The sequence below is a fragment of the Tenrec ecaudatus genome, chromosome 8, assembly GCF_050624435.1.
Source record: "Tenrec ecaudatus isolate mTenEca1 chromosome 8, mTenEca1.hap1, whole genome shotgun sequence".
NCBI lineage: Eukaryota > Metazoa > Chordata > Mammalia > Afrosoricida > Tenrecidae > Tenrec > Tenrec ecaudatus.
Window position 1 is genome coordinate 144,738,477 of NC_134537.1, and position 11,009 is coordinate 144,749,485.

The window sequence follows — 11,009 nt, forward strand, 5'->3', positions numbered from 1 at the left end:
ACCTCAAACAGAAACCGTCCCCGTTAAGCAACAACGCCTCAACCCGCCCTCCCCTCTGCCCCGGGGGTTGTGAGGTGCTATTGAGTTGGTTCTGGCCCATAGCAACCTTAGACACAACAGCATGAAGCACTGCCTGTCCTGCACCAGCCTCACAATTGTCCCCAAGCCTGAGTCCCTGCTGGCAGCCACTGGGACAATCATCTCGTCCTCAAAGTGGCTGCCAGAGGAGATGCTGAAACTTGCTCTTCAACGTAGAGTAGCTACAGCGAATGGAAGAAAGGATGAAGCCAGAGAGCTGCACAGGGGACTTCAAAGGGCAGCTCGAGAAGACAAAGAAGAAGAAGACAAAGGCAAATGTTACGATCAAATGTGCGAAGACCTGGAGGACAGGCCCGCTTTTCACACGAAAGTGAAAGAACGCAGCCAAAATCCAAGCCTCGAGTTACAATACTGAAAGATTCCATGGGCAAAGCATTACCTGATGTAGGAAGCATCCAAAAAGGTGGAAAGAACACAGAATCATTGTACCCCAAAGGACCCGTCAACTTTCCACTACTTCAGGAAGCAGCATATGAGCGAGAACCAATGGTGCCGAAGGAAGAAGTTTAAGCTGTCCTGAAAGCAATTGGCTTGGAGAAACAAAAACAGTGACATACATCTCACTGATTTTAATATCATTGGCTCAAGTCCAAAGAACTGGCTATCAATGCACTAGATGCAGGGTCCGGACTAGCAAGGAGTGAAGAGTTCTCTACCATGTCTTCTCACATGGGTATAGGGTGCCCCTCTGAGAAGACGTCCCTTCAACTGCATGCCCCTCATCTCCTCTCAGCTGCTTGGCCGCTCGCAGATCCCCTCCTGGAGTTGATCACATTCTGTTAGGTCACACCATTGAGAAGCCTCAACTGCGAAACTATGGAGAATCCTGATCCAGCCAAGTTGACCCAAAGCCAAAGGATCACCCGTGTGCCGAGGCCCCTTCATGTCCCCACAACGCTTAGTTCTTCATCAAGACTGCTTGGCTATTCTGAGTTCAATTCCATAGGAATTGAAGGACTGGCTTTTCCACTTCTGCAGAAAAGGCTGTTGGAATTTTGGCAGGGAGTGCGCTGGATTTGTAGGTGGCACCTCGTGCTGTTTTCTGAGGTTCTGGGGACTTGGTACGGCAGCGATGAAAGGATCCTTTCCTCTGCAGGCTAAGCGCCTGTGTCTCCCTCGTCCACAGGCGCTGCAGCGCGAGAGCTAGAGTTTGGATTTCTCCTTGGCAGCACATTGGCCCCGGGCTATGAAAGCAGCCAGGTTCCTGCGTGCTGGCAGCACCTGTAGACCCTTCTCAGAGGTTGTGCTACCCTCCAGCCTGAGGGTCCTCGGCAGCGAGATTTTCTACCATGCGACTGGACCTATCTGTCTCTGACGACAGTCGATGAGAGCAGGGGTAGATGCCATCCCCGAGGGCAGCCTGTGGCAGTTTGTCAGTCAATCTGTGGCATGACCCAGCTCATAAAGAAATACAAGCAAGTCAGATTCTCTTTGGAGGTCAGCATAAGGGACTGAAGTTGGAATGATGCTGTGGGGGTACAGAGGAGACCATGAGAGGAGCAGACGGAAGAATGAGTGAGCAGACAACTTCGGTAGTCATCGGAGACATGCAAAGTAAAACCACAGTGAGGTGCCGCACTCACCAGCATGACTAAACAAATGAGACCGACAGCATCAAGTGTTGGCAAGGCTGCAAGACAACTGGCTTTTTTATACAATCAATGCTGGTGGGAGTGCAAACTGATCCTAACACTCTGGAGATCGGTGGCCGTGGCCGTAGCTGTTGCAACTGAACACAAACACGACCTAGTGAAAGACCCAGTATAAATGTGTACATGTATATGTGAGATAAGTGTTAGGATGCTCATGGCAGCACTGTTCAAGCTAGTTAGAAACCAAACACCATCCAAAGGACCACTAGCAATCGAACCATCAGATAAACGGTGGAATATGCACACCATGGAACGAAGTTTGCGATGAAAACAAACAAGTTATGTGCAGGACACAATGGGTATATGTATGGATTGTGATGGGAGCTGTCAGAGTCCTCGATAAAATGACTTAAAAAATTTTAAATAACAATTAAAAAAAGCAAAGCAAAGAAATAAGCTAAAATGACAAGCATTAATTGATGAATTCACAAATAATATCGAGTGGAAGAAGCCAAGATCAAACAAACAAGCAGACTAAAACCTCATATCGAGTGATTCTATTTATATAAAACTTGAACTGTGGTAGAAGTCCTCTGGGCACAAAGGAACATAGGGCTAGTGCCAAGACTCCCCAAGGTCTCTTCCCTGGCTGCTTTGCTCCTCCTGCAAGTGCCTGTCACTGTTAGACCTCAATAGATGTCTCTGTCACTGCCTATGTGACGGACAAAGGACTGAAGTCCAGAGAGGAAATGGAGTTGTCCAAAAAAAAGAACCCTCGGGGAGAGATCAGTGCTTCTAAGCTGGGTCGATTACCCCTCAGGTTGACATGAGAAAATGAACAGACATTTACAGGGTTTTTCCAAACATTTTTGGGGCTCAGGGCTAGTGTTCAAATAGAGAACCGCAAATTATATAGCTGGATCATTAAAAACTAAACCAAGCTACCACACTGGTTTTTGTTTTTTTTTAGCAACCCAAATATGCTTTTTATCTATGTATGTTTCCATGTACAAACATTTGAGGCCTTATGAAATTAGTTAGCTATTTACATTAAAAATCATTTTATTGGGGGCTCATACAACTTTTTTTTTTAGGGGAGAGTGTGGACACAGTCCCCCACTACCACAAATTCTGCAGTCGAGTTTCCCACATCTGGGGAAATCGCAGGGTCAGCACACCCAGAGTGCAATGCCCATGCAACTCTGATCACACTCTATCCATCTGTCCATTGCGTCAAGCAGATTTGTACATTTGCCATCATCATTCTCAAAACATTTTATTTCTACTGAGTCCCTGGTATCAGCCCCTCATTTTCCCCCTCCCTCCCCTTGGTAATTTATAAATCATTATTTTTTTCATATCTTACGCTGTCTAATGTCTCCCTTCACCCACTTTTCTGCTGTATGTCCCCAGGGAGGGGGTTACATGTATGGTTTTTGGATTTTAAAAATCTTTTTATTTGAGGCTTTTACAACTCTTATAACATGCCATATATCAATTGTATCAAGCATATTTGTACATATGTTGCCATTATCATTTTTGAAATATTTACTTTCTACTCGAGTGCTTGGCACCAGCTCCTCTTTTTTCTTGCCCCCCCTGCCCTCATGATCTCTTGATAAATTATTATTGTTTTCATATCTTACACTGACCACTGTCTCTCTTCACCCATGTTTCTGTTGTTCATTCCCAGAGGGGGGAGGAATTTTACAGTGATCATTGCAATCAGTTCCCCCTTCCTTCCCTCCATGTTGTCCACCTCCCCCTACCCTCCTGGTATTGCTACTCCCACTTCTGCTCCTGAGGGGTTTACCTGACCTGTGTGTCCTGAGCTCTTATCAGTACCACTGTACATGCTCTGGCCTTGCCAGAAGTGAAAGGCAGGACTGGCGTCATGATAGTAGGGGGTGAGGAAGCCTCAAAGAACCAGAGAAATATTGTGAGTTTCATCAGTGCTATCCTGCTCCCTGGTTGACTCATCCCTTCCTTGTGACCTTTCTGTGAGAGGATGTCCTATTTTCTACAGGTGGGTTTGGGGTCTCTGCTCTGACCCCCCTCATTCTCAACAATATCTTTTTTTTGTTTGTTTGTTTGTTTTGGGTCTTCTGATGCCGGTTACCTGATTCCATTGACACCTCATGATCACACAGGCTGGTGTGCTTCTTTCATGTGGGCTCGTTGCTTCTTGGCTAGATGGCTGCTTGTTTAACTTCAAGACTTTGAGACCCCAGATGCTATATCTTCTGATAGCCGGGCACCATCAGCTTTCTTCACCACATTTGCTTATGCAATCGGTCCTGGTAGCGATCTTGTGGCTATGAGAGGACATGAACTTCAGGTGGAGTCCTGTGGACACCTCTCCTACAGGAGCAGGAACAGCCAGAGGACCAGAGACGCTTCTTCGCCGTGGGGCCTTTCTCAACCTGTGCCAGGCCTAACCAAGTAGAGGCTCTGAGCACACGAACCGACTTCACCTACCAGGAGTAAAGACGGGAAAAGACACACAAGAAATTCGGGACGTACCGATTAGGCTTCCTGCTGCTTCCTGCTCCCCTGCATGGTGGAGGGCAGAACCCATGACTGAGGTGCCCTCTGTCTTGCTGGGGCTGCCAGACGTCTCTTAAAGGTTGTTAGCTGCACTCACATGTCCTCAGGCCTCATTTGAAATTAATCAGACACTTTCCAAATCTATTGGTTTCCTCATTGTTCTTGCTTGTTTGGAAAAAGGGCCTCACAGGACCTAGAGGTGTGAATTAATGAACCCTCAGTCTGGGAGTCTTTTCCCCAGCTCTTGAAACACCAAAACCATTTAATCACCTCTCTCCCCGCCACAGGAGCACTGGCACAGAGGGTTGGAGTTGGGCTGCCAACCTCAAAGTCAACAGTTCAAGACCACTATCTGCACCGTGGGAGAAAGATGGAGCTTTCTCTTTCAGTAAAGACTTCTAGTCTCAGAAACCCACAGGGGCAATTCTACCCGGTCCTTATAGGGTCGCTGTGAGTTGGCATCGGCTCCATGGCAGAGTTTGTTTCATTTGGGGTTCCCCCTCCAAGTGGGAGCCAACCCCACCCCACCCATTCATTGCCTGAGCAACAAGGAATGGCTCTGCCTCTCTCTGCACTTGATTTGAAGCCAATGACTTGGGACAGGATGAAGCTGTCCCCAGACTCTATTCCAAGGCCAAGATTAGGAAAGTGGAGGGACAGTCAAGATAGATTAATTAAATTAAATAAAATCAGGTCTCAAAACAGTATATCTAGGAAGAATCATATATATATACTATACATAATACATATATAAGTACACATATACATGTGCATTATGTTTTCTTTTTGTTATATATATTACAAACAGACGATATATTTATATATTATCAATATGTTTTTGTAATTATATTAGAAATACATATACATTTGTAATAGTAAATGTTTATAGTACTTATGGGATTATAGATTTTTTCATTCTTGTCTCCCATCAAATATTTTCTGAAATGACCTTTTCTCTGCTCTCTATCCATTTACTTCCACAAATCTCTTTCTCTCCAGTTTTTCCCTTAAGCTTATATTGTTGTGAAAATATACACAATGAAATATATGCCATCTCAAAGTCTGCGTGTACAATTCAGTGTCATTGATTACATTGTTCAAGTTGTGCAACTATCTCCCTCCAAATCATCTCCCGTCAGAAGCATGAATTCACTCTTTCCTAAGCAAACACTTCCCCTATTTCCTTCCCCTCCTTCCTATCCCTGCTAGCCACGGATAAGCTTCGGTCTCTACCCATTTGCTTATTTCATATAAATGAATCAGATAGTATTTATTTTCTTGTCACTGACTTATTTTGCTTAGCATGTGTGATAGTTAAGATTTATTATGCCAACCTGGCCGATGAACACATGTGGTATTAATCGAAAGGGCAGAGAGATGGCTCGGTGAGCCTCACCTTTCTGGTCTCTTGCTCTTTGATGGTTGGACCAGTGTGTGGATGCCTTAGCTAGATCCCTGTTTCAGTTGGCAAGGCCCACTTCCTGGGAAACATCCCTGAGAAGAAGCCACAGAGACCTACCCAGATGTAGCCCTGGGTGCTGGGGCAGCCACGTGGAGACTCCTACCAGCGCTGAGATGCTTACACGCTCACTGATTCGGCTTTCCTCCTGCATTTGGCGTTACTGCGTGTGTTTTATGAGATTGAGGAGGACTTTGTAGATCGGTGTTGGACATATGAGCTAATGTTAGACTTATGAGCTTGGACAGCACTGGGTTGGGATGCTTTCTTAATGTACACTTACTCTTTATATAAAACTCTCTCTTATTCACATATAAGTGTCTATGAATTTTGTTTGTACTCAGACTAACACAGCATGTTTTCAAGATCCATTTCTATTGTGGCATGTGCCAGAATTTTGTTTCTCTTTATATCTGAGTTATATTGCATTGTGTGTTGTAAATTCTAGGAGGAAGTAGGAGTAATAGTCTGCTTCCAGGGAGTTCAAAGTGAATGAAGACCAGCCCAAGATTGGAGGTGAGGTATGCCTCCACCCTCTAATACTTAAAAAAATTATTATTAAATACATTTATTGGGAGCGCTTACATCTCTTATCACAATCCATACATTCATCCAGTGTGTCAAGCACAATTGCATATATGTCGCCATCACCCTTGATAAGTTATAGATTATTATTTTCATATCTTATATCATCTTCCATCGCCCCTCACCCACCTTTCCAGTGTTCATCCTCCTGAGAGGGAGTTATAGGTTCATCCTTGTGATTGACTCCCCCTTCCCCTCCCCACCCTCCCCTAATCCTCCTGGTATCGCCATTCTCACTGTTGGCACTGTGTGGATTTATCTGTCCTGGATTCCCTGTGTTGCAGGCCTTTATCTGTAGCAGTGTGCATGTTCTGGTCTAATCCGATTCGTAAGGCAGAACTGAGGTCATGACAGTGGGGAGAAAAAAGCACCAAAGAACTAGAGGAAAGTTGTGCATTTCATTGGCTCCATACTGCCCCTGACTGGTTCATCTCCTCCCTTTGACCCCACTGGAGGGGGGATGTCCAATTGTCTACAGATGGGCATTTGGTCTCCACTCCATGCTCCCCCACCCCTATTCACCTTGGGTATGATATGTTCTGGGTCTTACATGCCTGGTACCTGATCCCATTGACACTTCATGGTCACACAGGCTGGTGTGCTCCTTCCATGTGGGCTTTGTTGCTTCTCAGTTGGATGGCTGCTTGTTTATCTTCAAGCCTTTAAGACCGCAGATGCTATAGCTTTTAAAACTGGGCATGATCAGCTTTCTTCACCACATTTACTTATGCACCCATTTTGTCTTCAGTGATTGTGTCAGGAAGGTGAGCATCACAGAATGCTGGATTGTTAGAACAAAGTGTTCTTGTGTTCAGGGAGGACTTGAATCAAGGTCCAAAGTCCATCTGCAACCTTAATTCTTAACATATAGATATGAGTACATAGTTCTATTCCCCTCTTGATATGCCTGTATTTAGACCTCTATAAATGTCCTTTGTCTCCTGGCTCTTTCCTCTATTTTCTTTTACTTTCCTCTTGTCCCACCATCATGGTCGGCCTTCATTCGGGTTTAGTAATTCCTCGCGACTACAGTGCCCTCACCCTCTGACACTTCTGACCGAGTCTACTTCTACTTCTCTTCTGGGTTCAATAGTTCATTGCAATGGCCACACAGAACTCAGACACCAGACTTACAGCCCAGCAGTCTACTAAGAACAGCTCCAGGCACAGGCTCAGGAGTCACAGAGGCAACGTCTCCCTTTGGTGCAGGACAGATCTCAGCTCCCATAGACCATGCAGGCCTCCTCTCAGCCCCCGAGAACAGGCTCCTCTTGACCAGTTAAGAATTCACACATTTGCATTATGGGGCTGGCAAAGACTATTGAAGGTGCTGAGGACCACCAAGAGAACAAACCAACCAGCCTTGGAAGAAGTACAGCCCGAAAGCTCCTGAAAAGTGAGAATGGCAAACTCTGTCCCACACACTTTGGAAATATTGTCAGGGCACATGAGCCCCTGGAGAAGGACAGCCTGGTCCATAGAGCCGAGGATCAGTGGAGAGGAGGAAGACCTGTGGCAAGATGAAGTCACACAGTGACTCATGCTGGGGCATGGCCAGGCGTGTTTGCTTCATAGGATTGCTCTGGGTCAGCGCTGATTCGACGATACCCATCAACAATGATATAGTTATGGATCCTCTTTCTCCCCTTCTCTCTCTGTTTCATTCTTTCTCACTTCTTTGTTCTCTCTTTTTGTCCTCTCCCATTTTTCCTTTCTCACTCTGTCTCTCTTCTTTAATTCCCCTTTCATTCTTACTTCCTCACCATTTCTTAAGTATATGTGTGTTAGTCTGGGTTGACTAGAGAAACAAATTCATAGACACTTATATGTGACTAAGAAAGAGCTTTATATAAACGAGCAATTGAATATTGAGAAACTATCCCAGCCCAGTCCAGATCAAGTCCATAAGTCTGATATTATCTCATATATTGACATCACTCTATAAATTCCTCTTTAGACTCATGAAGCTATGCAAAGACTCCAAATGCAGGAAAATCACAGGCCAGTGGTGGAAAGTCTTGTGGATCCAGTGGTGGTAGAGGTATCTATCTCAGTGCTGGCGTTGGTCTCCATGGGACTCTAGCATAGCTTCATGTGTCTCCACAGGGAATGTCTCACAGGGAGTGAGCAAGTGTCCCACCTCCAACGAGCTATTTATCTCCATAGTGCCTCCAAGTGAAGTCATCAAGCTGCGACCTGATTGGCAGGTTAAACTGCACCCCTTCAGTCTTAAGCCTCAAATAGACAACAGATTATGTAACTACCACAGTATGTGTGTGACTTGGGTGAAAGCTTACAGAACAAATGTGTTTTTATTCAACAATTCAGGCACATATTTGTTTTGCCACATTACCTGCAATTCTCTCAATGGAGCAGCAGTCTTCTTACTTGCTTCCAGCCTTCCTCGTTCTTTTCTGCCTCTGCCTGCCTTCTAGGCCTTACTTTGGGGAAGCACTGCCCTTTTGGTCTCGTATGGTGCCTTGCTTTGAGCAGTACGTACCTCACAATATTCGCATTCCCTTTGTAGGCGTCTGGATAGTCTGACTGAAAGGTGTCCGCTGAGGCTGGATTCAGTTCCAGGCTTGAAGAGTGTCTACAGTCTTGGCAGTTCCACCAGTCTCTATCAGGCAAGCAAGTCTGGATATTTTCATTTACTTTGCAGTTTTATTCTCCATTTTTCCCTCGTTCTGTCTGGGAGCTTCTGTGGTCCAGATCAGAGCAGGCATCGGGGGTGACTGGGCACCATCTAGTTCTTGTGGTCTCCAGGTAGTAAACTCTAATATTTACCTTGAGTCTTTGGTTTTCTTCCCTCTTGACTCCAGATGGAAGGGGACCTCTGGTTGCATCCTCTCGGTGGCCTCTCAGTAGCTTTCATCAATCCCTTTTATGATCATAGATACAGTGGCTATTTAGTCTTAAATCCTACAGTTTCATGATTGGGCTGTTCAAAGCATGTCCTTTTATCCCCTGGCCTCCTCCTCCTCCTCCTCCTAGCTCATTGTCACTTCAATACAGACAGTGCTTTCCCGCCTATTAAAACAGCACATGTAAATGGTACCTTTTCAAATGTTTAAAGAATATTAGAGGGGTCCCCTTATGCCGTGCTCCTCACTCTTGCCCTGGCGTCCAATACCATTCTTGAGAGCTGTTTTCTTGGTATCTCTGTGTGTTTCTTTTGTAGCCTTCCAAGCACATAATGACATTTAGGGAAATGGAACACTTTTGAGTTAGAAAGTTGAGCAATGGAAACTTTTTTTTTGAACTTTTTATGGCAAAATATAGAAGGGTTGCCATCTTAACCATTTTTCAGCGTACTGCTCGGTGACATGACTTATCCTCGCGAAGTTGTGCGGCTGTCTCTGTTAGCGATTGTTCTGAGCCCCAACAGAATTCTGCTTCCACTCAGCAATAACCCACAGTCCGCCTTCCCCCCAGCCCTGGGAATCCCCAATCTACTTTCGGCAGAGCAATGGAAGCTGGCCTTGCATTTTGTCACCCAGTAAACCCCGGCAATATGTGCACAGTCTTCTCACAAAGTTACCTCATTGTTGGTAGCCTTGGTGGTTAGACAAAGTCAGAGTCCCAATAAGCTGACAACACATCCCAGATAATTCCACCTCCCCCTTCTTAGCTTTGACCTTGACTCCTGAAAAGCAGCCACGTCAGCATTCATTAGCTGTTCCTTGGGTCTTTTCTCCCATAGACTTTTATTCTCAGAATTAGTAACTGCTTCGTGTTTTCATCTGATGCCCTCTGTACCGAGTTCTACTTTTCCCAAACACTTTTCTTTCCCAAAGGAGCCCTGGTGGTGCAGTGGATTGAGCGGTGGGCTGCTAACATCAAGGTCAGTGGTTCAGACCCAACAACAGCTCTGAGGGAGAAAGATGGCAATAGGGCTTCTTTCCGAATGTCCATCTGCACTATGTCTTGCTTCCTCTCCAGGGCGGCGTCCTGGGCTTTTCCACCTCTTGCCCCAGTAGGAGCTGGAAGCTCACTAAACCTGATGCATCCCTGCTGCCTGGTCCCTTCCTTCCTCCAGTTTCCTGTGACCCATCTTGTGTGTCTCTGGGCCTTTGTCTTCTTCCCCTTTGGTTTTCTTCCCTTTTTTGGGGGGTGGGAGGCTGGAAACACACCCCTACTTGCCAGCGGAGGACAGTGCGGCTTAAGAGAAGTTACCCCACATCCTTGGAGCCACATTGTTGTTGTGACTCTTCACTCGTCACTGCTCTGCTCAGCTCTCTGTCTGTCCTAGTTGAACAGAATTGTGGGGGGACGTACGCAGAGAAAGGGAAATAGAAAGAGATGGTAAAACCCATTCCACCGAGTCAGTGGTGTGACTCACAGTGCCCCTGTGTAGGGTGTTCGAGACTGTAGGTCTCTATGAGGGCAGACAACCTCATCCTTCTCCCAAGGAATAGCTCATGGGTTTGAACTTCCCATGGACAATCCATTAGCGCCGCCAGACTCACTGCCATCGAGTCGATTCTGACTCACAGCGGCCCTACAGGACGGAGCAGAGCTGCCTCTGTAGGTTTCCGAGCCTGTGGCTGATTACAGGAGTAGAAAGCAAAAGCTTTCCCCCAAGGGGTGGCTGGTGGGCTCGAACTGCTGACTGTGTGGCTAGGACCCAACTTATACCCACGACACCACCAGGGCTCTTTAAAGAGATATTCGAAGCTTATTCATGAGAAAATAAAAGAGATTAATTGCAACCTGTGCATGATGAA